The 26,451-nt window shown below is 39.4% G+C and overlaps 1 protein-coding gene across 5 annotated transcripts in view; it reads left to right on the top strand.

The window, feature by feature from the left end:
• The window catches only part of LOC129178688 (cell migration-inducing and hyaluronan-binding protein-like), a 182,743-nt gene that overhangs the window by 34,063 nt on the left and 122,229 nt on the right, over positions 1-26,451 (top strand). Inside the window, exon 1 of one of the 5 annotated variants that reach the window (XM_054771152.1) lies at positions 5,157-5,187. The exons of the other annotated variants lie outside the window; for them this stretch is intronic. The gene's annotated coding sequence lies outside the window, so the exon portion shown is untranslated. Of the gene's footprint in view, positions 1-5,156; positions 5,188-26,451 lie in introns of those variants that run through there. 5 annotated transcript variants of the gene reach the window in all.

Here is a 26,451-nt window from a genome sequence, read left to right as displayed (position 1 = left end):
ATTAACAATTATTATTATTATGTACATTATCATTATAGTGTTGATATAATATTAAATACATTCATTCATTTTCTATGCCGCTTAATTCTCACTCGGGTCGCGGGGGTATGCTGGAGCCTATACCACTTGACTTTGGGCAAGAGGCTGGGTATACCCTAGACTGGTCGCCACTCATTCGCAGAGCAATTAAATATAAATAGTACAACAATAATATTTTACAATATAATATACAGTGGATCCTCTGTTAGTGTATGCTCCGGCTTGCATGTTTTTCGGATAATACATTTACGCCACAATTTTGCCACGGTTTTCGTACATTTTCCGGTTAGCATACAATATGGCGCATGTCTTGTCTTATTATTAAAACACTGCTTGACTCCAACTGTGTTCTTTATGTATTTTTATCACAAAACGTCCTCAGCCTCTAACAAAGAAGCTAGCTTGCTAACAAAGTGGCAACCTGAACCAGAAGTCAGCGACATACTGTAGCTCGTCTGTGATGTTGTGAGTATTTGACTCTCAAAAATGTTAACATAAAACACGTTTTTATAGTTTTACATGCATCAAATAATTCTAAGTGCATATAAATGACAAATAAAATGGATAAATGAACATTTAAGGTTAATTTTACCTTCATTGAAGACGTGATTCTTGTTGTGAGCGTTCCCAAAGACACGATGTGGCAGTGAGACGTTACACAGACACCATCTTCCTGTTTTGTCATGGCTTATTTCTAGAATTTAAAACAATTCAATAGTGTTTTTCACTTTCTTTTTCAAAATCCTGGCACTTGAAACTTTCTTTTAAATTTTTAAATTTCAATTGAAATGTATTTATATGCATTTACAATTGTTTTATGCATGTAAAACTGTAATTGTAAAACTATAAAAACGTGTTTTGTGTTAACATTTTTGTCTGTCTCAAATACAGCGGAGTGTAAATGGCTAGGACTGCATCTGTTCAAGTCTGTTAAAAAAAACGTTGTATATCAATATTTTAATCTGCCACAATAATGTAATGAATTTAATTGACAATACCTCAAGGTGAGGGCTTTTCTCAGCAATTTTTTTGGTAAGATTAAAAAAAGAGATTAATTAGATCAATTAATTACAAATCATAATTAATTAATGACAGCACTAGTGCCTTAATATTAATACATTAAAACAACAATAAAAAAATACTCGACACTAACGCTGGGTAGCATAGACGCCCCATCATGCATTTTTTTAAAACATGAACTGTGTAATGTTTGGGTTTTGGATTGGACCGCAGATGTAACAGGTGGAGTTGGCAAAAAACTATTTTTTTGTTGAAATCATCCGTAAGCACATGCAACAAATCTCCTCAGGAGAGTGTGTGAGTGTATTGCTGCTGTCATTGCACACTTACCAGAAATGAAGACCGAAATATTTATCTCCTTGTGTCATCCATATATTTTGTGCTTTGTTTAATTGAGGGCAACTGGTAAATAACCCGCCATGGGGCCAAAGAAAGTTGTCAACACTTTGACAAAGAAGGTGAGAAACACTACTTCAACAAATAACCATCCATCCATCTTCTATGCCGCTTATCCTCACTAGGTTTGTGGATATGCTGGAGCCTATCCCAGCTGACTTCAGGCGAGAGGCGGGGTACACCCTGGACTGGTCGCCAGCCAGTCGCAGGGCACATATAGACAAACAACCATTCACACTCACATTCATACCTATGGACAATTTAGAGTCGCCAATTAACCTAACATGAACCTAACATGTTGGCCATGTCTGGCCAACATGCTAACCACTAGGCCACCGTGCGGTGAGAAATAACTCCTAGCAAAACACAAAGGCAGTGTCCGTGTCGATCTCGCTGCCACATCGTGTCTTTACCTTTCAATCAAGGAAAATCATGTTTGTGTATTTAGTTAGTCAGTGGCTGGCACAGCAGCTACAATCGCCAAGCTAGACATAATTTGTGTCCTAATGAAACAACGCTTCTGTTAAAAATAGTCCATTTCTCTGGACAGGCGTCCCCCTAGCATAATGGTAGGGGAAACAATACTGGTGTACCGTATGTCTTCAAAAATGACTGCTTTGCACTTTTTTTATGCAAGCTGTTCATGTCCACCCATGAATGCACACATGATGATGATGTGTTTCCACGCCCTTTTATATTACTTCACCCCGAGCCTAAACTTTTAACAGCACGCACGCACAAGCATACACATGTATTGTCAACATCCAATAAACACTTTTCAGGAGACATTTTGGCTTGTCAAAGCAGGACAGACGGAGCTGGAATGAATGTTGGCATTCCATTGTGGTGAGCCACTTGGGGCTCAGGTGTTGTGTTGGTGTCATCGTTTACAACACTTTTTCTTCTTTTATCCACCCAAAACGTCTGCCGTGGAAAGCTGCGAAAGAGACATGGGTCAGTATACCACGCTGTGTGCCTCTGCAACACAAGGGGGCGACTGTGCTCATTCCAGATGTGCGGGCTTCTCGTCAGCGAATGCTATATGCTAATGTTAACTGTAACAGGGAGAGGTGGATAAGATAGCATGCTACGTGCCTTTTGTGGTTGATGTTTTAATGTGCGTTTGAATGACATCTGCTTTGCTTCTCGTGGTTATGCTTTTCCTCAACGACATAAAAAAAATCACTGACTGCTTCTCCTACTTCCAATTTCACGACTTCACTCTATCATGGTTCTTTAAAAATATATTAATGAATAAATCATGCTTTTTTTGTGCTTGAATACGGCCTATTATTCACAAAAAACTGCATATTTAAGCACATTTTACCTTAAGTTTCTGCCTAAATTAAGCATTTTCAAGCATAAAAATGGCTAAATGACGTAAACAACATATACTGTATAAGGCATTTAGAAGACGCATTCATGGACATTGTGATGACATGTAGTATTCTACACCGGTCACTAGGTGTCAGTAATGTTACTGTAATGTTGGGTGAGACACACAAGCACCAGACAGCACCAGCGAAAGAACAGGCTTTTACTTCAGGTTTTAATGATCTCAGAACAGGCACAATAATCCCTAACACGGGCTACTGTTGCGGCCGTAACCCACACCAAGCTACCGACCCCCAACGTCACCGTCTGTCTGTCCCCTACTCAGCTCACCTAGCACCGGAACACACTTACAGCAACACACGAGCATGAGTCTTATTTATGTCAGATGCTTTCTCAGATTATGTTGACTATATTGGATAATAGGAGTGTAAAGGTGACTATGGGGTGTTATTTCATGTCTAGAGGGCTCTAATAATGTTAAAAAAAAACATATTTAGAAGGTAAACAGGTTTTATATGCTTTAACTACAAAAATATTCTGTTGATAAATAAGGAATTGTTGCGATGTTGGATTCAGAGCACCAAACCAGGAATGATTAAGCGAGGCCCTCAGAAAGAAAGCAGCTGATGAAGGTGCACAGTTGAAGTGTTGGCGCTTTTTTAGCAGCTCAGAAGACTTGGACAGATGATGGGCATATGATGACTAAATGGTGCCAGGCAAACGGGACACACAAATGGGGCATTATACAGTACATGGACCGGATGTAGTTTCATTTATAGGCTGGAAGCGTGTGTGTACTCAACATTTTCCTGGCCCGGTCCTAATAAATGACAGCAGCTTCTGAGTTTTTGCCTAATGAGGGAATGTGTTAGGTTTTCCTCCTAGGGTTTGTTTGTGGGTCCTTGCATGGTGTGACCGGGTTGTTGCGGTTGGGGTTCTAATATCTGGTCAAATAAGCTGTCCAGTATAAAATAAGGCCAGTTCAGTCCAGTTGAGTTACCTCAGTGATAAAACTGCTATTGTTTTTTTTTTTTCTCACAACAAGCAAATCCAGACCTGATCAGTTGAGAGCAGGCGTCTCAAACTCAACTGAAGTGGGGGGTTTTGGGTGAGTATTCAACCCGGAATCCCGTTTCAGCCAATTGACTAAGTTGTCAGCAAACACCATCAAAAGCTGGCACGAGTGCACGGTTGCCCCGATACTTATGGGGCAAACCTTTTTTTTCACTTTCCTTTTCTTTGACCCCATCAGAAGAGTCTGCCTCATGCTTGGGAGGTAGTGTTTAGAGAAAAAAAGTTCACTAAAAAGAGAAAAAGTGACGTGCTTCCCCAATGTAGCAACACGACTACGTGTAGCTAGTTCTCTCTTTCTTTTTGTGCCGTATTCATAATATTTGGAAGTGCACCGTTACCACAGAACGAACACAACGACCACCTGTATTAACAATACAGTCAAACCTGGCTTCGAACGTCCCAGTTTTCCTTATGATTCGGGTGCTTTGATGAAAATCTTTGCCCACATTTTGTCGTGGTTATTGTACAATACTGTGTGGAACCAACTGTTGTATTTTACTTTGGTACGTTGAATCTTGTGGTATGAATGAATATGTGAAGCAGCATTGCTTGTTTATTCGGCCATCTTGGATCAAACACCCAACACCACGTCTGGTGATACTGAGATGACACAGTACTAGGAGTGTCTTAGAATATTCGACAGCTCAATCATATGAAATGTCATGTGATCAATATTGTACCATTCTGACAGCATGGGCCCCCACAGCTGCTGCTGAGCATACATTTTTAAATAGAATGTTTTGTTTTCGTCATAAATAGCCTATTTTGACACACATTAAGCCTCATTTGTGCTAAAAAAAAAAATTGAAAATGATGTGTGTGCTTAAAAGAACTTTGCTTACTCAAGATGGCGGCGCGTACACACAGCGATGCCTAGCGTCTCGTCCAGATTAGCAGTTTTGTAGTTATTATTTAACTCATAAGAGATTTTGGTTACTAGATTTCACAGCGGCATTGACTTGTCCCTGAGATCTAGTACGAGTAATACTAAAGTCTACACACACCACCCAGCCGGGCGGAAGTGCTCACAAGGGGAATTGAGAGCGTAAACAATGGTGAGGAAGGCATGGAGGAATACGAGCTAAGCTCAAGCTAACACTGCGCACACTCCTTACCGAGCATTTTCCTCGCTATTGTGTGGCCTTTAGTGACTAAAAGGCACAGTTACGACCCCTCATCACCCACAATAAGAGACTTTCGGACTGCAACATCATCATTTTCACCAAGACAAACAATGCTATGAGCTAGACGACCGCAAAACACTTCAGAACAGAGGCTGAAACTGGCAAGACGAAAGGCGCTTTCCGTGTCACTAAATAAAAGGTACTGTTGTTGCACACTAACCATGTTTATGTGTTTATCTAAGTGTTTTAGCCCTTTTAGAGGAAAAAGTTAAAAAATCAGATTTGGAACTTGTAATTTCAACAAAAAAAAACAAACAAACCGAAATAGGCTGTTTATCAGCTGATCAAAAGTTTAAGACCACAGGCTATAAAAGCACAAATCTGCTCAAAATGTTCATTTTCTGTCAGGCATTCACACTGTCATGCCCTCCTGATGGCTAAAGCTAAGAAGCTTTCTCTTTTTGAACGTGGTCGGATTGTCGAGCTGCATAAGCAAGGCCTCTTGCAGCGTGTCATTGCTGCTGAGGTTAGGTGCAGTAAATCTGTCATTGTCACGAAATGGCTTACGGCAAAAAGGTTGGAACCTGTTATGCAGGCTGACACAGCGCTAGTAAGAAATACAATTTATTACACAAAGTAATAATGACAAAAATACAAAAAAATAACTACAAAAAGATAACTAAGGAACACAGGGCTTGAGCCAAAAACTACAAAGAACGAAAAACACTGCAAGGCAGGAAAAAGGTACTCACTGAACAAAAGGAGCTGCAGGAAAAAAGGTGCAGAACAGGTAGAGGCAGTAGCACATCACAATGGCAGAAAATATGCGAGCAAAGGGGACCAGTTGGGAGCCAAGGGATGAGGAACAGGAAGCAGGGTTGGCAAGGGAATAACTGGCAATTAGGTAGTGGCTAGGCAGAGGTACTTGTATATATGGGGAGCAGAAGATTGATCACAGGTGTCCCTGATTACTCATCAGTGCAGCCATGACACTGCAAGGACAAAACAGAGGCGGCAGCAGAGTGCAAAACAAACACAGAACATGACAGTCATTCTACATTTTTTGAAAGGTCCTGAGCATTATGGAACACAAAAGTCAAGTGGTAGACCCCAAAAAAATCACACCTGCGCTGAGCCGGAGGATCCGATTGTCTGTCCATCAAGACACAGGGCGGCCTTCCACCCACATTAAGGCCCTTACTGGTGCCGACTGCAGCGCAAGTCAGTGAGTAAATAGCCCTTAAACTAGGCAAATTATCTAAACATGTCTAGAAATATGATTGTAAATTTTGGCAAGTGGCAAATAATTTGCAGTGTGTCGACTACGGACAAAATCTAACGAACCAGATTTGACTATGAAAATCCTACTCGAAGACAGCACGACACAATACTACGGTAGTCTGTAAGGCGTTACAAAGAGAACGTTACATAAACTAGAGATTTTTGTCAAAAACAAATCATACAAAAACTGGGGAGTTGGAAAACCCAGGTTTGACTGTATTCTTATTCCTAATTTTAGGCCTTGCCTTAAAGACAATATTGACCTTAACCACCATGTTGGTTGTTCAATGTTCTACAGGTAAAGGTGGTCTATGTGCACAAGGAGAAACGAAAAACCGCTCAGATGTTTTGAAAGGCTGTTCAAAACACTTAGGATCTAAAATATCCTAAATATGTTCCTCACCAGCCAAATCCTTGTGCTTACCCCTGCAGTTCCTTCTCACATCAAATCTCTCCTGTGTGCTTCGACTCACAGAAGAATAAAATAAAAGCCGTGATAGACTTTTCCCAGGGATAGGGTTATCTTTCCACTTGCATACATATTAACATGCAGAAAAAAACCTTTGAAAGTTGAAGCTTTCATATGATTCTGGCAATATACGGGTCCCTCGCTACATAACTCTAGTGCCGTTTGTGAAAAAAGTATTAATTAATCGTGTCTGACTATGAACTATTATTCGTAAAAAAATACTGAACTGACAACTTATATGGAATATTCAAATGAGACCAAAAATGACATTAGATTACATTGCATGGAGTCAGCCATGGCATGTCCAATATTATTGAGTGACAAAATGTTCGCCTCCCATTCCGTGTGGAAGTGGTAAGTTTTTGGCTGCTTACTTTGTCTTTCTTCCCCACTCCATTTGAAACAGATTCTTAAGTTTAGAATAAGTAAATTGGAAAGGCTGGCTACTTACTGTAGCTCGGTAGCTGCCATCTCTTGTGTCCCTGCAGTGATCCTGTAGCCCGCGCAATGTGGTGTTAACAAAGACTAATACGAGTATTACGCAAGTGTAGGGATGTTATTTCATGTCCACAGGACTCTAATAATCTTAAAAACTGTATTTAGAAAGTCATAAACACGTTTTCTATGCTCTAAATCTGAAACTATTCCGTTTAATCATAGTGAAAACTACTTTTCGGAAATTCACTTATCGTGGTCAGGTCTGGAACCAATTAGCCACGATAAATGAGGGATGACTGTATTACTGTCTAGTATTTTTGCAGTTTATATTAAGCGTACTTCTCGGTGCTCTGCTCCTTTGCACCTTTTTACCTAGCAATTCTTGTAACTCGTAACTTTTGGTCATTTCCTGGCACAGTCGTCTTTCATTCCTATCCACTATGGGTACCTGACTTTGGGATTTTTGTGTGTGGACTATTGTGCGTTACGTGATCTGTTCATTGTAGAATTTTGCCAGGTCTATCTCTGTCTCTGCACCCCAGGGTCAATCCTACACTAAACATATGATTGGAATTGATTGCAGAAATCCAACATGACTTTAGAGCTGCAACAATTACAAATTAAAATGACAGTTCTAATAAAACAAATGTAAATATCCTCTGATTTCAGCTTCTGAAATGTGAACTTTTTTTTTTAATGTTCGTGTTCCTCCCCAGCCAAATCCTAGCGATTACCCCCGCAGTTCCTTCTCACATTAAATCTCTTCTGTGCGCTTCGACTCACAAAATAAGAATAAAATAAAAGCCGTGATTGACTTTTCCCAGGGATAGGGTTTTCTTTCCATGTCTGAACATGCACAAAAAAAACTTTTAAAGCTGAAACTTTCAAATGATTCTGGCAATATCTGAGTCCCCCCATCCTATCAAGTCTAAAAACAGCATTTGTGGTCCAATTATCGATGGATTTTCATTCATCTTCCTTGTCCTGGAGATAGCCAATCTCCAGATTCCTCACACAGACAACAAGAGACATAACTACGAGACTGTCTCGGTTTCCATTTGTATTTAAAGCCAGTCATTACCTGAGAACAAGTGTCCATGCACAGCATTGTGGTGCACATGCTGAGCCGCCTCCCAGCAGGGAGGTGTTGGGTTCAGCACATCTCTTTGTGGAATTTGCACGATCTCCCCGTGCTTGTGTGGCTTCTCTCTGGGTACTTTCATGTCTTCCCAGAGCAGAGCAGCAACAATTAATCTATGAAATTATGATTAATCGATTATCCAATTACTCGACAACTACTTTGGTATTTGATGAATTGTTGCTTGATTAAAAATGTAAATATCGCCTGATGTCCGCCTCTCAAATGTGCATATTTTTTAATTTTCATGGTCATCCATGAAAGCAGACCTATTATCTTTGTGTTTTAGGCAAACAAAGACATTCACACACTTTGGAAAACAGTCATGGACATTTTTGCCTTTCTGGTATGTTATGGACCAAACCGCTAACTGTTTGTGTTCATATTGCCTAACCTATTGCCTAGCCGAACCGAATACTCTATTAATAGAAACAGCAAGCTTCAGATTAATCGACTAAGAAAATAATAGTTAGTTGCAGCCTTATTCCACAGTCTCAAAAGATGATGTTAGATTCATTGATCAGAGGTTTGTCTACACCATGGGGAATATTAATATAATATAATATAATATAATAATTATAATTCATATAATTAATATAATATAATATATATTATAAGTATTTATTCATCTGCTTATTATGTGAGTTTACTTTTATTTACAAAGATATGAACAGTAAGTGTGGGCGGCATGGCTCAGCTGGTAGAGTGGTTGTCTTTCAACCAGAAGGTTGTGAGTTGGATCCTCCGTGTTCGTGTCAAAGTATCCTTGGGCAAGAAACTGAACCCCCAGTTGCTGTTGATGCTGCGTCATCAATAGGTAAATGTGCTAGCAGTGCCAAAGTTCTTTGAGTGCCTTGGAGTTGGAAAAGCGCTATACAAGTGAAAGATCATTTTATGGTAGATGTATTTCAACAGAGAGAATGTAAAAAAAAAACATGAAATGTGTAGGTAAATATGTATTCGATGGCAATTACAAAAGGTGGTTTAGTAGTCGGTGTGGAAAGACTTGTTGGCAAGCACAAAGGTCAGGTGTTTCTTTAGGTTGCACGCATCTCAGGAGGGATTTTGCTCAGAGAAACGTCCCCAAAGCAGAATGTTTCCACCTCCATGTTGGACAGTATGTGCATGACGTGTATGACATGAGAAAATGAACAGCAGTCCTCATGATGGGATTTGAGAGGTGCCGAGTAAATGCAGTGAACATCTTTTTTGCTTGATTGACACCATGTAAGAGGCTTTGCCTCGTTGCCGCTTCCAGCGAAAAAGACGAAGGACTTTAATGTGTAATTACCCTCTGCAAACTAAATGTATCTTGGACCTGGATGATGCTGGAGCTTATGTAGGAATGGCGCAATTAAAGTTTAGGGTTAAAGTTTAGGATCCTGACATGTTGATATTTAGGTGACATTTACTACTTGGATTATCACAGACTCTTCATATTGTGCCGCTTCAGTCCACCATATTGTCCTTGATTGGATTTCTTCCTGGTTTATTGCATATTGCTTTCTTGTTTTGCGTCTGCTGTTCGTCCAAATTGCATACTACTATAACAGGGGTGTCCAAACATTTTCCATTGAGGGTCACTTACTGAAAATTGAAAGGATACAAGGGTGACTTTTATATTTCGTAAAGCAACACATGTAGATATGCTTAGAAGTTATATATATTTCAAGAATAAAAATGCATCTCAGCTGTGTGATACACACTGTAGGTGAAAAAGCATAATATTAGTATCAACCTGGTCTTTGGTCTTTTTTTCCCATTTTTGCAATTTTTTTAAATTTTGCAAATATTTCAACTTTCTTCTGAAATAATATTTGTATATATAAAATTTTATTGTGAAGATGTGACTTGCTGTTGTTGTTTTTCCTATATATATATACATATATACATATATATATATATATATATATATATATATATATATATATGAGTGTGTGTATATATAAGTGTATATATAATATTATATTTTTTTACTTTTAACTTTTTAACTTTTTCCCCAACATAATCTCACCAAAATTAAAACTTTATTTTGTTTTATTTCTCATAATATAACAGTTAAAAAAAACAAAACCGATTAATTACATTATTTTTCCTAAGTTACATTAAGTTTTTTCTCATAAATTTGAAACTTTTTTATTTGGACTTTATTCTCGTGAAATTTTTTTTTCTATTTCTGCTGTTGTTGTTGTTGTTGTTGTTTTTTTTTTTTTAACATTTTCCAACTGTAATTTCCTGTATTTTTTTTCTCTTATGATTATGACTCTACTCCCATAATAGTTGGACTTTAGGAACATTGATACTTTTTCCGCAACCTAATTTTCTAAAAATTACAACTTTATTTGTTGTTTTTTTTTGTCATATATTATGTTTTTTTCAACTTTTTAAATTTATTATTTCAACTTAATGCTACTTAAAATGTCGTTATTTTTCCTCATAATATTATGATGTTATTTTTTGTAAAATTGCAACTTTTTCTCATTGGATTTGAAGATTTTTCTTTAATAATTTGATTTTATTTTTGTAAAATTACTTCAGAGTTTTAAATTTTTGTTAAATTGTATTGTTATAATGTTCCGTGGGCCAATAATAAAAAAAACAAAACAGTCGTGGGCTGCAAATGGCCCCTGTGCCGCACTTTGGACACCACTGTACTACACAGTGTGCATCAGCTTTGAAGTAAAACTATGTCTTTTAATCAAGTATATTTTACTATGTATGTGCTAAGTATTATTTAATTCAATAAATCAAAAATTACTTGAATGAATCTTTACAATGAATTAATTTATTTAATTTATATATTATTTATTTATATTAAAAATAAAATGTCTCCAGGTGACCATCTTGACAGGTAAAAATGACGTTTTTTTAATTACTTTGCTGTGTTTCCCCCAGGTGTACAGCTTGGAGGATTTTTACTCCAAGCAGTAATCTTGTGGATTTGTGCTCTTGCGAGACAGTAATTATTAATTTCTATTTCTCCAGACCCAAAATAGACACTTTTCTATGCAAAAATATGCCTGTTACATTCAACGTCGTGGGCGGTTTGGCTTAGTGAATCACACAATGATAATGATACAGTATAATAATGATAATTATGTTCTTTCCAATGTGCATGGAAAAGCCATTTCTATTGTGAGCGACTGATTGTGATGACAACTTAATGGAGTACCTAAAGTCCAAGTCACAACTGGACGTATGATTTTTTTGGCCCCAAATTGCTGCGTTTTTCTTTATTCATGGAGAGCGTAGTTGTGATGACCCTAAAGGAGTAAGATCTCGACACACGTGGAGGATGTACGAAATACCTGAACGTGAGTTAGCCAAACTATTTACCTTTGTGGCACACGACATTCATACGAGTCCGCAAGAGCGAAGAACAAAAAATTTTACTCTTTGCCTAAACTTGACACCAGCAAAACGTACGAAAGACACACGGTGGCCATACAGACGATGTACAAAGACGTACGAAGGGCGTAAGTTTGTCTTGCAACTTGAAAACAACGTAAGCTCCCGTAGAGTTTGTTTGACATGACAAAGAACTTTTGCGGGTGGTCTGTGGCCAGTCTACGGTTCTAAAATGAGCATGTCACATGTGTGCGCTCCGTGAGTTTCTGGTGTTAATTTGCATGTAGACCGGCCATAGGAGCCCGTACACATGGTTGTGGCCGAGGCTGAAAATCAACACATGCCAGCCGGATTTCAATCCACAACCAACACAATTGGTGCAAGAGGGAAGGAGTTATATCAGGGTTGTTCTAAGCCCGTTTGTTTTTTTTGGCCTGCAGCACATTCTAAAAATACAATAAACAAGAAAATTACAAAAAGGACAACAGGAAAAATGGGAAAAGAGCAAAAAGACAAGAATTTGGGTAATGTTTGGAATGTGGAAATGTTTTTGTGTGAATGTTTTGATCGTTTGAATGAGCTGAATAATGTGGAAAAATGACATTCATTTCAATCAATTTTTACTCCAGGAAATGTGGGGGGGGAAAAAGTGGAATTTTTGGAATGTCAAAAATAGATATTTTGGTGTTAGAATGCTTTGAATCAGTTAAGATGTGGAGGTAGTAAATATTCTCCTGATTAAAAGTGATTTGTTTTACAGAAAATGTGGAATCATGGGAAAAGTGGGATTTTTTGAGATGTGGAAAAATTTTAGTCCGAATGAGCTGAATATTTTCATTATGGAATGGTTGTGAGAAATTTGGACCTTATATAAATAGCATATAAATATAAATAAATATCAAAAATATCTTTTTCAATGGGAAACTTTTTCCAGATTTGTCAACCCTCTCGTTTTCACCGGGAAACTACCGTAATTTTACCGTAAAATACTACCCTGTATTACCCTTCTTTCCCAGCGCCCTCCCATTTTAATGAGGGCCAATATGTTTCCCGTATTTTAACTTTCATTTAAAAAAAATCTCTGGTTCTGCCGGAGCAGCACAGCTTCCACTCTTCTAGGTAACACTTGGGCAACAACGACAACAACAACAACAACAAAAAGTCACGTCTTCAAAATAAAAGAAGCACTCCGGTAAAGTAACACGGTTGCATGACGGGAGGCGGTCTGGTCTTTACACCGGCAAACCCCCCACCCGTCAGAAAATATTTCTTGCGTTATTTTCCAGGAAATAGGAATGAAAAATGACTGTGCCAGGAAATGACCAAAAGTTACAAGTTACAAGAATTGCTAGGTAAAAAGGTGCAACAGGAACAGAGCACAGAGAATAATCGGTAGGAGAAGTACGCATATATAAGCTACGAAAATACTAGACGGTAATACCGTCGTCCCTCATTTATCGTGGCTAATTGGTTCCAGACACCACCGCGATAAGTACATTTTTGCACTCTTTATAAACTGAATATTTCTGGATTTAGAGCATAGAAAACATGTTTCTGAATTTCTAAATACAGTTTTTAACATTATAAGAGCCCTGTGGACATGAAATAACACCCCTATACTTGCTTAACACTCGTATTAGTCTTTGTTAACACCACATTGCGCGGGCTACGGGATCACTGCAGGGACACAAGAGACGGCAGCCGCTAGCATAGTCAGCTACTGAGCTATAGTAAGTAGTTAGCCTCTCCAATTTACTTATTCTAAACTTAAGAATGTGTTTCAAACAGAATGGGGAAGAAGGACAAAGTAAGCAGCCAAAAACTTACCACTTCCACACGGAATGGGAAGAGAACATTTTGTCACTCTACTGTATACTGCCTCCATGCAGTGTGAATGTAATCTAATGTCATTTCAGGTCTCATTAGTATAACCTTATTGACGCCTAGTGACCACAATACTACATATATGTCTTTCAGTATTTTTTTACTAATAATATTTCATAGTCAACCACAATTAATGAAAACATTTTTGACAAAGTGCACTAGAGTTATGTAGCGAGAGACAACTGGAGATGAAACTGGAGGACAAGAACGGGAGTACATGGTAACAAGAAAACTCGAAGACTAGGAAAAGGAACAATCCGCCATTTTCCTGCTGCAGCCGCTGTGCTTTTGAACACCACTAATTGGGAGCTGACCAATAGATAAATCAGATTTTGCTGAAGACGTCCCAATAAAATCATTAGCTTGGAGCATAAACACAAGCCTGAAGTCCACCACCTCGAGACTGTGATGTCATCCTTTCACAAATGTAGTATTTGTAGACTGAAACATTAAAAAGCATTTCCTTGTTGCCAGGCCCCTGGTGTGTTATTGTAATAAAACACTCTAATCGTGCTTCTTACAAAAGCACATACTGTAGATATCCGACTGTCAGCCGGCAAGGAGAAGCAAACAGACAGCAACTCTTGCTACCTTCCCAAAAACAACAAGCCATAAACTCCCATAAAAAATACTGTAAATCACAGCAGGGATTATTATTACACTTTCATTTTGCATTCCACTTCACTGGAGACATTTCCTTCCTTCTCACGTCCACAAATGATGTTTACAGCAGTTTGAATTGGAAAATCGGGGTATAAAGATGGACGTGTGAACTGTGGCTGCCCCTGCTTACCTCAGCGGGTTTTTATTTATCCAAACTTTGGGGGGAGTCATCCTTGAAAGGGATTTTAGTCAATCCTATCCTACCACACTAACACGGGAGTGGTTGAAAGATCTGGGACGTTTATTGCTGTGTTGGGGTGGAATTAAGTGGGTTGTGCTGTTTAGATAAGCTACTCTGAGAGTACTCTGTCAGGAGCGTCCAATTTATCAGCCCTCACTATTATCAGAAAATGTCATGAATTCATTGGTAATAAGATATAATATTCATGTTATCTCCAGTGTGGGGTTGGGGAGTTTATTTAAGTTATTTTTTATTTGAGGGGCTAGGGTTCGGGGGCTCTAGGCATGGGCTCTGTCCCTGGGTGACTGGCCGATGTCCTGGGGTTGTAGCGGGTGGGCATCTCGTTCCTATGTTCTTGGTCCCCTCCTGCCTGGAGTGGGTGGGCCGTGTGGGGTACATGCCCCGCCCGTTGCAGCACATATACCTCGGGATACCTAGGGATAGGTTTGGGGCTACCTCGTGGTGGTTCCGTGTGTTTGGTATGACTTCGACTCAGCAGGAGGTGATCTTAACAACACAGTAGACACTTAGGATTCAGGTGCTAACACACTCCAACCCATCACATGCAAGGGTGGGGTGGGATGTCCCTGCCTGCCTCCCGTCGCTTGCCCGCTGGGGTGGGTGCCGTGGCTTTGGGGCTGCCTGTTGTGGTCTGGGTCATCGTTAGTTGCTCAAGGGACAGGCCGGCTTCCCCAGTGTTTGGGAGGCGAGGTCATGTTGGAAATAGTTTGGACACCCTTGCCCTATATAGACCTAGACCACATATACAGAACGCGTCATCATTGCATGCTTCCTGTTTACATTCAAATAAAGTGTAATTAAGTACTGTATAGATGTAAATATATGAGATGTAGTCTTGGGACACACCTCTATCCTTTAAAACAAAAATCCAACAGCTTGGGGGAAGGCCGTTCTTTATTTACCGCCATAAGAAGCTCACATGCTGACCATTTGCCTGCAGCGTGCTTTAGGGCAGCCTATGATTACAGTAATCCAAGGGACTGCGTCACAGCAGCTCCCAAAAGGCTTTGATACAAAGCAGAGTGGGGGCTTGTTTCTAAAGGAGTGAGAGTTTGTGTGACACAGAAGGATGGGGAAGCAAACCTTATATGAAAAAGTTCTGCAGAAAAGTCGTGTTTTAGCAGCCATTTGGGTATTTCTTGTGTGAACATGCTCTTTCATGTTCCATGTTTTCTCCTTCACACTTCAAATTGTAAATCCTAAATTGTTTTTTCATGTACATTCTGGATGCCTTATTCAATAAAAACCTGCAAAATTCAATTCCTGTCACAATATCCTGGTAAAACATCATAGAAACACAATGATGGAAATACTTGGTTCCCTTATGCCAAAGAAGGAAAAACCCACGAGAATCAGTGAAATAACTGGAAAGTGACAAAAGTGGAATGGAATGGAAATCAGACACAAAAAGGATGGTATCCTCATCTACAATAATATTTAATTGCACATCCTTTTGAAGCAATGACTGCAGTCAAGCTCTTTCTGTAACTCTAATTAAGACACCTACACCTGTCCACAGGCATTTTGGTCCACACCTCATGAGCAAACTGCTACAGTTCTCTCCCGCTTCTAGAGACTGCATCTTTCTTTCAACAGATGTTCCATTGGATTTAAATCAGGGTTCATAGAAGAACACTTGAGAATAGGCCAATGTGTTTTTGGTTGTGACTTTTGATCATTGTCCTGTTGGTGGACCCATGACCTGCGACTGACAACAGCTTTCTGACAACACATTTGGTTCCAGAATGCCCTGATAGTCTTGAGATTTCATGATAGCCTGCACAGCCGGTGTGGGATACAGCAAAGCAGCCTGAACTCCACATTTGTCTCCCAGAAGCTTTGTAGCTTGTCAATATGCATTTTGGAAAATTCCAGTATTTTGTTTTTTGATAACAGCAAAGCCTCGGTTTTTGTTAAGAATTGGTTCCAATAGGTCTGACGAAAACTGAAATTGATGAAAACCAAATAAATTCTTCCCATAGGAAATAATACAAATCCAATTAATACCCACAGATCTGAATAATTAGTCTCTCATAACATTATGACTTAAAAAATAACATATTTTTTCTGTAATATTTCAACACTATGCTACTAACATAGTTTTCCCTCGTAATATTACGAGTTTATTCACGTAAAATTGTGACTTTTTTCTTAGAATACAACATTTTTCTCCAAATATTTTGACTTTGTCCTTTAAGCCTACAGCTGTTTGTTTTCATTTCTGCTGTTGTTTTTATTTTTTGAATTTCCAACTATTTCAACTTTCTTGTAAATTGTCTTCTTGTTTTTATGAGTTTATTCCCATAATATTTTGACATTATTCTTGTAGCAAGTTAACTTTTTGTGCAACCAAATTTTCCAGAATTTACAACTTTGTTATTTTGTTTGTTTCTCATATTACGACTTAAAAAAAAAATGTCTTTTTAAAAAATATATTTTACCCATATACTGCTAAAATTATGTTGTTTTTCCTCATTATATTATATTTCCTCATTACAGTATGTTGTTATTCTTGTAAAATTACAACTTTTTCTTCTTAGATTACAACTTTTTTCTCTTAATATTTTGGCTCTATTCTTATAAAATTACTGTTGATTTTTTTTTCAGTTTTGCTGTTTTATTCATTAGTTTTCTTCTTAAGTTATATTTTTAGAATGTGCCATGGGGCAATAAAAAAATTGCCATAGGTCACAAATGGCCCCACTCTATCGCGGTTTTTCAAAGATTAATTAATTAACAAATGATCGCTGTTTCGTGGCTAACTATTGCCTATTATTCGTAAAAAAATATTGAAAGACAAGTCATATGTAGTATTCTGGTCACTAGGTGTCAGTAATGTTACTTTGATGAGACATTACCTTAACACTGCATGTAGTCAGCCATGGCATGTCCGACATGATAGAGTGAAAAAAAGTTATCCTCCCATTCAGTGTGGAAGTGGTATGCTTTTGGCTTCTTACTTTGTCCTTCTTCCCCACTCCGTGTGAAACACTTTCTTAAGTTCAGAACAATAAATTGGAGGCTTACTAGTTAGCTTGGTAGCCTGCTATATGCTATGAGCAGCGGCCGTCTCTTATGTCCCTGCAGTGTTCCAATAACCTGCGCAATGTGGTGTAAACAAAGAATAATAAGCTTGTAAAGGTGACTATAGGGGTGTTATTTCATGTCTAGAGGGCTCTAATGTTAAAAACCATATTTAGAAAGTCATACAGGTGCTCTAACTACGAAAATACGAAAATGTTCTCCCGTGCGTGCATGGGTTTTTTCCAGGTACCCCGGTTTCCTCCCACGTTCCAAAAACATGCATGTTAGGTTAATTGGCGACTCTACGTTGTCCATAGGTATGAATGTGAGCGTGGATGAATGATTGTCTATATGTGCCCTGCGATCGGCAGGCAACCAGTCCAGGTTGTACCCCGCCTCTCACCTAAAGTCAGCTGGGATAGGCTCCAACGTACCGGTGATCCTAATTAGGATAGGCAGCATAGAAAATGGATGGATGGATAACCACGAAATTATTCAATTTTTGAATTTTGAATCCTACTTTGCGGAAATTGACTTGTCGTGGCCGAGTCTGGAACCAATTAACTGCAATAAACGAAGGACGACTGTATCACCAGATTTGGTGTGGGATCCAATCTGGCTGAATAAACAAGCAGTTTTGGGAGTATCTTCTGTCCACATCTTAATTAATACCACAAGATTCAACGTACCAAAGTAAAATACAACAGTTTGCTACACGTAATATTGTACGATAACCAAGACAGTGTACGAGAACCAAGGCAAACATTTTTGTGGAAAACGCAATCATACGAAAGCTGTGGCGTTAGAAAACCGAGGTTTGACTGTCTTTCTTTTGTCAGTTTGGAGTTATTTCTCTGACCATGTTGGCTTTTTCCAGGGGCACCAACAGTTTTATCCGCGTCCGTAGAAGAAGTTGACACGCTGACCATTTAACGGCGCAGAAAGAGGACAGTGCACTTTCAAAAAGCGGACGTGTCACCATTGAATGGAGTCATGTGTGGATGTGTAGTTGAGCAAAATACAGCGTGAGCAGGTGCTGTGGTGTCAGCATTAATACTGCCGGACTGAAGAAAGTGCTGAGCCAAAGGGCGGAGTTCTCAGTTTAGCACTTGGTCTTCTTTCCAGTCCTCACCTTTACTCACAAGCTCTTGACCAAAAAGCTCATAAACACACAAGCAACATGAAATCGTGATGGAGCTGCTTCCCGTTTGCATGCTCTCCTCGAAAAACCATGTAAAGAACGCACTCATCAGGTCGTATTATGTATTCTCTGCTGTTTACCACTCCTGAAAATGCCAAGCTGTCACTACCATTTCTCCAATAAGTGTTGCTTTTTGTCTGTGAGCCAACATCACAATGACTGCAGTTTTTAAATCTGTGTGCAGGCTTTGCTTCCCCAACACAACTGGACTGAACTTTGTGATTGCCCAGGGAATTCATCAAATCAGCAAAACTGGATCATTTATTATCCCAAACCACATCCAGCTATAGATCTCATTTTGAAGGCAAACTGGGTTTTACAATTCTCCCTACTGTGCAAGTTTACTTCCTTGCAAAGAAATGATGCATGACTTTAATATCAAACATCTGAAACTGTCCAACAGCGTACTGGAATGTTTAATTTCCCTGTCATTCCATCATTGTGATCATTATTCACTGCCATTAATTGCCAGCCTCAGTCACCAATACAGTTAAACCTATGGACTTTGCATTAAATCGACATAAAAGTAAGTCATAAGTCACTCTTTCCACATTCCGCAACCCATTCAAAGCATTCCAACACCAAAATGTTCAGCTCATTCAGGCAAAAATTCCCACATTTTCTTGAAAAAAATTCTCACTGAAAATGGACGGACCATGTTTACAAGGTCCGTGTTATTCACATTTCTCAAGGGATTCAAATAATTCCTAAAACCTTCAAGTCATTCTGGACATTTAGTCTAACGATATTCCACTTCCAAAAAATTCCCACTTTTCCTGGAAGTCCACATTTTCCATAACATAAAACCCCTTTGATCGTAAGAATTCTTACATCTTGCAACCCACATTCCCACATCAAAATGTTCAGCTTTTTAAGGCAAGATGGTTATTTATTGACCAAAAAAATGAATGAATCATTTTTACAAGTTCTGCATTTGTCAAATGATTCCAATTATTCCGACATGAAAACCTTCAAGTCATTCAGGACATATGGTCTAACAATATTCCACAGCCAAAGCATTCCCACTTTTCCTGAAATTCCACATTTTCCACAACAAAAAATCTCTTTGATCTTAGGAATTCTTCTTCTTCCACATTTCTCAACACATCATTCCAGCATCAAAACATTCAATCTAACAAGTTCAGTCATCGATTCCCAACTGACCAAGAACACCTGCCAATATCACCTGCTACCCTGCATTTATGTGAAGTACTCCGCCGCAGGCATTATTCCTCTGCTCCTTCACCCCGATGTCCTTAGCAGCACAAGTTATTTGTACAGGTTAATCTCTTACTGGCCTTCGACTTGTAAAACAACAACCAAGCACAGTGTTTTTTTTCTGTTCTATATACAATAATCCCTCGTTTATGGCTGCTGATTGGTTCCAGGCTCGACCGTGATAAGTGAATTGCAGGGGATTAGGATTTTTGTAGTTAGAGCATAGAAACCCTGTTTGCAACCTTCTAAATATGCTTTTTAACAAAATTAGAGCCCTCTTGACATGAAATAACACCCCTATATTCACCTTTACACAAAATAAGACAGACATAAATAAGACTCATGCTCAGGTGTGTTGCTGTAAATGTGTGCCGGTGCTAGAGGAGATGAGTGGGGGGCGGACAGAAAGTAATGTCAGGGGTTCAGAGTTGAGTTTTAGCTTGCTGTGGGTTACGGCCGCAAGGATAGCCGGTGTTAAGGATTATTGTTGTTGTTTATTAGTCTTGATTATTATTGCTAAAGATTATTGTGCCTCTTGTGAGATCATTCAAAACTGCGATAAAAGCAAGTTGTGCCAGGGGCCTATTCTCCCTTTTGCACCTAAGTGTTTTTCTATGCGCTTGGAGTTGCGCACATTTCCCTTATTCTGTCGTCCAGTCTCCTGACACGCCCACTGCACGTAAAGCAGACCCATGCTCACAAGTGGTGAATGAAGGCTGGCTTCTGTGATTCATTGACTAAGGAGGCGGACTTTGTCATGACATCATTTTCATGGTGCTGTGGGAAAACCATGGAACATAGAGTTTTCCTAACACTTGTAAATGTCTTAGAAATCCGTGAAAAAGACTTTTAATTTGAAAAGGCCTTATCCATTGAAGAAGAATGTAACAGGTTTAATTCATATGTGCATTTCACCAAGAAGAATATTTGGCTACATTGTACTGCATAGTCTTCTTACCTGCGCTTTTGCGTGTGTATGTCTTCATGGTGATGTGAGCGTGCGTGTGTGTGTGTGTGTGTGTGTGTGTGTGTATTCGCTCCAACCAGAGCGTCTTCTTCCTGGCTGGATGGAAATAGCAACTCCGTAGATTAAAGTTTGTTTCATTTGTAATATACTGTAGTGCAGCGACCCTGAACTCATGTGTGATGTTAAGAGTCCAACTCTTTGTGAAACCATGAACGTGTCAGGAGGGGCTCTGGGTGCGTGTGTGCGCACGAGGGGGAGAATGACAGTTTGACAGCTGATAGTCCGCTACATTTTAAAGCGATTGTTGATTGTTCATCTTGATCACCTTGATCACCTCCTCGTCCTTTTGGGCGGGAGGAAGGCAGGCTCTGCGGATGCACACTTTGCAGTTGAAGCGATCGGATAACTGGCCGATTGATAATCATCGTTGAGTGATTTGTGCTCATTTGAGATGAATGACAAAAACATCGTGTAGGTTTATTATATTATGTACAAAATAAGAACGAAAGAAGAAAAGAAGATGAAAACAAACTTGGTGACAGTCGCAGTTTGAATGGATACTGATTAGTACACCACAAAGTTAAAGTGCAATGTAATGTTTCACCTTAGACTTTTTGCAGCTCTTAAGTCGAGGGAAGAATACACCCAAGGCCAGATTGGACAGGGAATGGACACATTTCAGGGTTGCTCCACCCAACGTGCGTATTCAAGATTCAAGAGAATCTGAATGAAAGTGCACAGTGGCACACTTAAGTAGAGGGCAGCCAGAATCCGCACAGCTGCGTGCCTTTTCCCACTCAAGCACGTGAGAGAACAGGGCCCCCGGCGATCAAGTCTGGTGCTTGTGTGTCTCATCAAACATTACAGTAGCATTACTGACACCTAGTGATCAGTATAGAATACTTCAAATCATCCCAACATCTTGAACGTGTCTTCTGAATGCCTTACATGTAAACTTTGCTTAAATATGCATATTTTTTTCACAAATAACAGGCCGTATTCACCCATGAAACAGCATGATTTATTAATTAATATATTTTGGAAAAACTGTGATAGAGTGAAGCCTCAAAATTCAAAGCGGCAACGACTGTACAAAATTTTGCCCTTAGCCTTTTAACCCAATGGGCTCCCGGTACATTTGGTTACATTGGTTACATCCGTGTTGCTGTGGTAACTACTATGCAACGCTTTTATCAATATACACATGCTATACAGCAACGCAATCGGAAGAATGTCAACTAAAAGCTCAACCAAACCATTTTTTATGAAAGAAAATATAAGGCAATTCAAATGACAAGCAGTTAAACGGACAAATGCAAAACGTCTGCTAAGACAACCTGAACAGTACAGTTGCCATCCATTTAGTGCCCTGAGAATACAATGACCTGCATGAATGAGAGTATTCACAGGCATGCCATGTCCAGAACCTGCAAGTGTGACAGTCCAAGATAACAATGATGCAAATATAAGTTCAAAATGAGCAATGTGCAACGTCCAGGAGCTATGGCTGTTTTGCAGAAGCATAGAACCAAACTGGATGTTGGTAGACATTTTTACAGCTGTTTTGTTTGTTATTCATACTTAGGCAGCATACTTAAGTTCTTCAAATGGATTTGGACTTTACTCATTCTGTTCTATCTACCGTCCGTGGGCATAAAAAATTGACTTTGCCGCTGTATGACGTCAATAAATAGACAGAGGCAAAAGGAATGATCAACAGCATTTCGCTAGTAAGCCTCATAAAGCTAGGCTTTAAGAGGTTAAGGACTTTCCTGTTGCACGTGTCAGCATATTGTTGCAGCGCAATCGCAGCATCAATATTTGTCATCATTAGTCTGTTAGTAGGAAGAAACAAGGAAGAATGATGGCTATCTTATCAAAAGAGTCCCTGAAATCAGTGACAGAATCAGAATCATTCTTGCTTCTTTGAGGATTGCGGCTCTAAGAAGTAATTATCTGCTCTAAAAGAATTTGTAACAAACAAGCTGCAGAAATGTGAGTCCCTGGTGCACATTGTCTCCGAGCATTCAGGAAGAGTTGACATTTAAGGAGCAGCGCTCGGTAAAGGCCACTGGCTGCAGGCCTCCACTTCTTTATTCACATGACTCACCTAATGAGTGTTCTCAAGGGTCTGGAGTTGCACAATCAATCTGACTAAAAAGTGACCAAGGAAGGAAGCGCTCTTGTTAGTTTCAACGTCTCTGCCAACAGGCTTTGTGGGCCAAGGAAGCCATGCAGTTCATTTTTAATTGCCGGTGGCGTTATTAATCGGAGGATCCCGAGAGTGAGAGAGAAAGATAAGAAATAACGCGACATTGTGCGCTATACAATCATTTGCCTTGACAAGAAACAGTGTTTCCCTGAGGTTTACAACTTTGGGGTGGCGTGGAGATGAGAACGCAGACACGTGTAACGGATGCCAGCTGGTGTGGTTGTGCGCCGATAAACGTCATTCGCTGACACCTTAAAGAGTCGTGTTGGACAACGAGATGACAGCTCAGGCTTTTACCCAGTTGGTTAGCGCAGCTTAACTTTCATTTAGCGGGGATCCTTGGACGTGGGTTTGAGCCCAGGCAGGATGCAGGGCTGGCTGGACTGGGCGCCACACATCAACATGCATAGGGTAGTCAGGTCAAATGCAACTGCAAAATAAAGTAAATTAAAATATGTTTTTTGAGGAGATGGGTGCCTCCTAATATAATGGTTGGGGAAACACTGAGGATGAATACTAGTTGTCCCTCATTTATTGTGGTTAATTGGTTCTAGACCCGACTGCGATAAATGAATTTCCACAATATAGGATTCAATGTTAATAAATGGAATGTTTGTATTTAGAGCATAGAAAACCTGTTTACGACTTTGTAAATACATTTTTTAAACATCATTAGAGCCCTGCAGACATGAAAACACGCCTCTAGTCACCTTTAAGCTCCTATTATTCATTGTTTACAATGCATTGCTCAACTCTTATGCTCCAGGGACTCAAGAAGGCTGCTTGTTAGCAAGCTAACAAGCTAGTGATTAATCAGTTAGCCTCAAATTCAAACTTAAGAAGCCAAAAACTTACCACTTCCACACGGAATGGGAGGGAAACTTTTTGAGAGCTAGCAAGCTAAAAAATGAGCCTCAAATTCAAACTTAAGAAGCCAAAACCTTACCACTTCCACATGGAATAGGCGGAGACCGTTTTTTCCACTTGATCATGTCAGACATGCTATGGCTGACTTCATGAATTCATGAATGTAATGTAAAGGAAATGTCTCAACGTTTTGTGTCAGTACTGCCGCTTATTGACCAGAACTAAATGTCACTTGTATTTCAATACGTTTTGACTAATAATAGACCTTAGTCTACCACGAAACAGCGATCATTTATTCATTAATTTATGAAAAATCCTGATATAGCGAAGGCGCGATAATCCAGCACCGATATTGTGAGGGACGCCTGTATTTATTCTTATTATTCGTATCAAAATGTGTTTACAGAGATGATAAAAAAAAACGTGAATGGCTTTCAAGATACCATGAAATCATCCATAATTGGAAAACACCTACTAAAAATTGGGCCAACCTACAGACCGTTACACCTGCTTTGTACTGGTGTTGCTAACATCATGTCAAGCGAGCTACTGTCATGCAATTAAATGTTGATACTATGTAGATGCATTATTTAAATTGCTACAATGGTTGGAATTGGACTTCATCAGAAAAAGACTGCAGGTGGTTGATTGACACTGCTACTGAAGGACATTGCACTCTCACTTCCTGTTATATCCCACTCAGGGTGAAAGAACATGTGATAAACAGGTGGAAATATGGTCAGCGACAATTGTTTTGACCTTTCAAAGGTTTTAAGTCTAAGGACTGGCACTACTTTCTACACTTTATCATCAATGTATGTGTAGTCTTGGGTTGGGATAGACAAATAAACAATAAACAATGTGAAAAACTTTACTTTAGCCCTTTTTTGCTTTATCTTTTTAATAACTTGTTGGTCCTCTTGTGCCACAAATATTCCGGTGCCGGGGGAAACAAGGTTCTGGCTTTATTGTTATATAGTAGTCCCTCATTTATAGCAGTTAATTGATTCCAGATCCGACTGTGATATGTGAATTTCAGCAAAACAGGATTCCTTCTTTCCATCCGTCCATCTTCTTCCGCTTATTCGAGGTCAGGTTGCAGAGGCAGCAGCCTATTTAGGAATGCTCAGACCTCCCTCTGCCCGGCTACTTCGTCCAGATCCTGAGGTGTTCCCAGGCCAGTTGAGAGACATAGTCAACATGTCCTGGGTCTTCCCCGAGGCCTGCTACCAGTCGGACGTGCCCTGAACACATCCCTGGGGAGGCGTCCGGAAGTCACCCTGACCAGATGCCTGAGCCACCTGCTTCCTTATTTATAAATTTAATATTTTCATAGTTAGAGCATAGAAAACCTGTTTAGAACCTTCTGAATTCAGGTTTAAACATTATTAGAGCCCTGTAGACATAAAATAACACCCCTATAGTCACCTTTACACACGTATGACCAAATGTAGTAAACATAATAAGACTTATAAGACTTGTGTTTGTGTGTGTAATATTTGTATTTTACTTCATTTAGCCATTTTTATGCTTGAAAATGCTTAAATGAGGAAAAATAGCCAAATTTGCTTAATACGCATATTGTTTTTACTAATACTGGGCCCTATTCGACCATGAAACAACGTGATTTAGTAATTAATATACTTTTGAAAAACCGTCAGAGTGAAGCCGCGAAATTGGAAGCGCAACATGGAGAGGGATTACTGTATTCATAATAGTGTATAGTTTTCATCACGATACACGTGCTATACATCTTTGTAACACAACCAACGTCAGCGAAAAACTCAGTTTTAGAAAAAATTCAAACCACAAGAACGTAAAACCTCAGACACCAGCATGCCATAAATAAAGCCATAAAATCATAAGATTTACACTGCAAACCACCTAGCCTGAAGCAAATCTTAGCCACTCCAAACGGTGCAGGTATCATTCCTTTAGCGCTAAAACTTGCTGGACGTGAAAACAAAACTACATTGTTTTCACAATTCTGCTTTGTTGCATATGAATGAATTACCACCTTTTACGTTAGTCCATTGTTTACAATGATTTCCACCACAAACAATGACGCTTTCCCTATGATAGACCCATAAACCCTGTCATGAAAAAGCAAGTGGCCAATTTTAATTGTGGATGTGGAATCTGGTTTCTATTGGCTGTAAGCTTTGGAATGACATGCCAGTCATTGGGATCAGACGTCGTATGCAGGACACAGCCATCCATACATACACGTTAATACAACATACATAATTTGGGACTAAACATCGCTACCCACTCGCATTGGTGTAGCGGTGAGACTAATATTAATGCGTCAGGTGTTTGTGTTGTGCACAGTGTGCATACGCTAATCCGATACGCCTCACCTCAAGATGACTGAGCTTCATAAAGCTGAAAACCACACGTGCTGATGAAGTGTAGCATGTTTGTAAGCGTGGTGTGTTTTTCTTCTGGCACGCGCACTCAGCAGAGGTCAGAACATACTTTTCCAGCTACTCACATTTCATTTTTTGTCTTCCCAGGGGCTTGTCAGTCCCTTAATATTTGGAAAATTGCT

Source organism: Dunckerocampus dactyliophorus, chromosome 3, assembly GCF_027744805.1.
Source record: "Dunckerocampus dactyliophorus isolate RoL2022-P2 chromosome 3, RoL_Ddac_1.1, whole genome shotgun sequence".
NCBI lineage: Eukaryota > Metazoa > Chordata > Actinopteri > Syngnathiformes > Syngnathidae > Dunckerocampus > Dunckerocampus dactyliophorus.
Note: the sequence above shows the minus strand (reverse complement) of the source record. Positions and strands in the feature narration are given on the sequence as shown.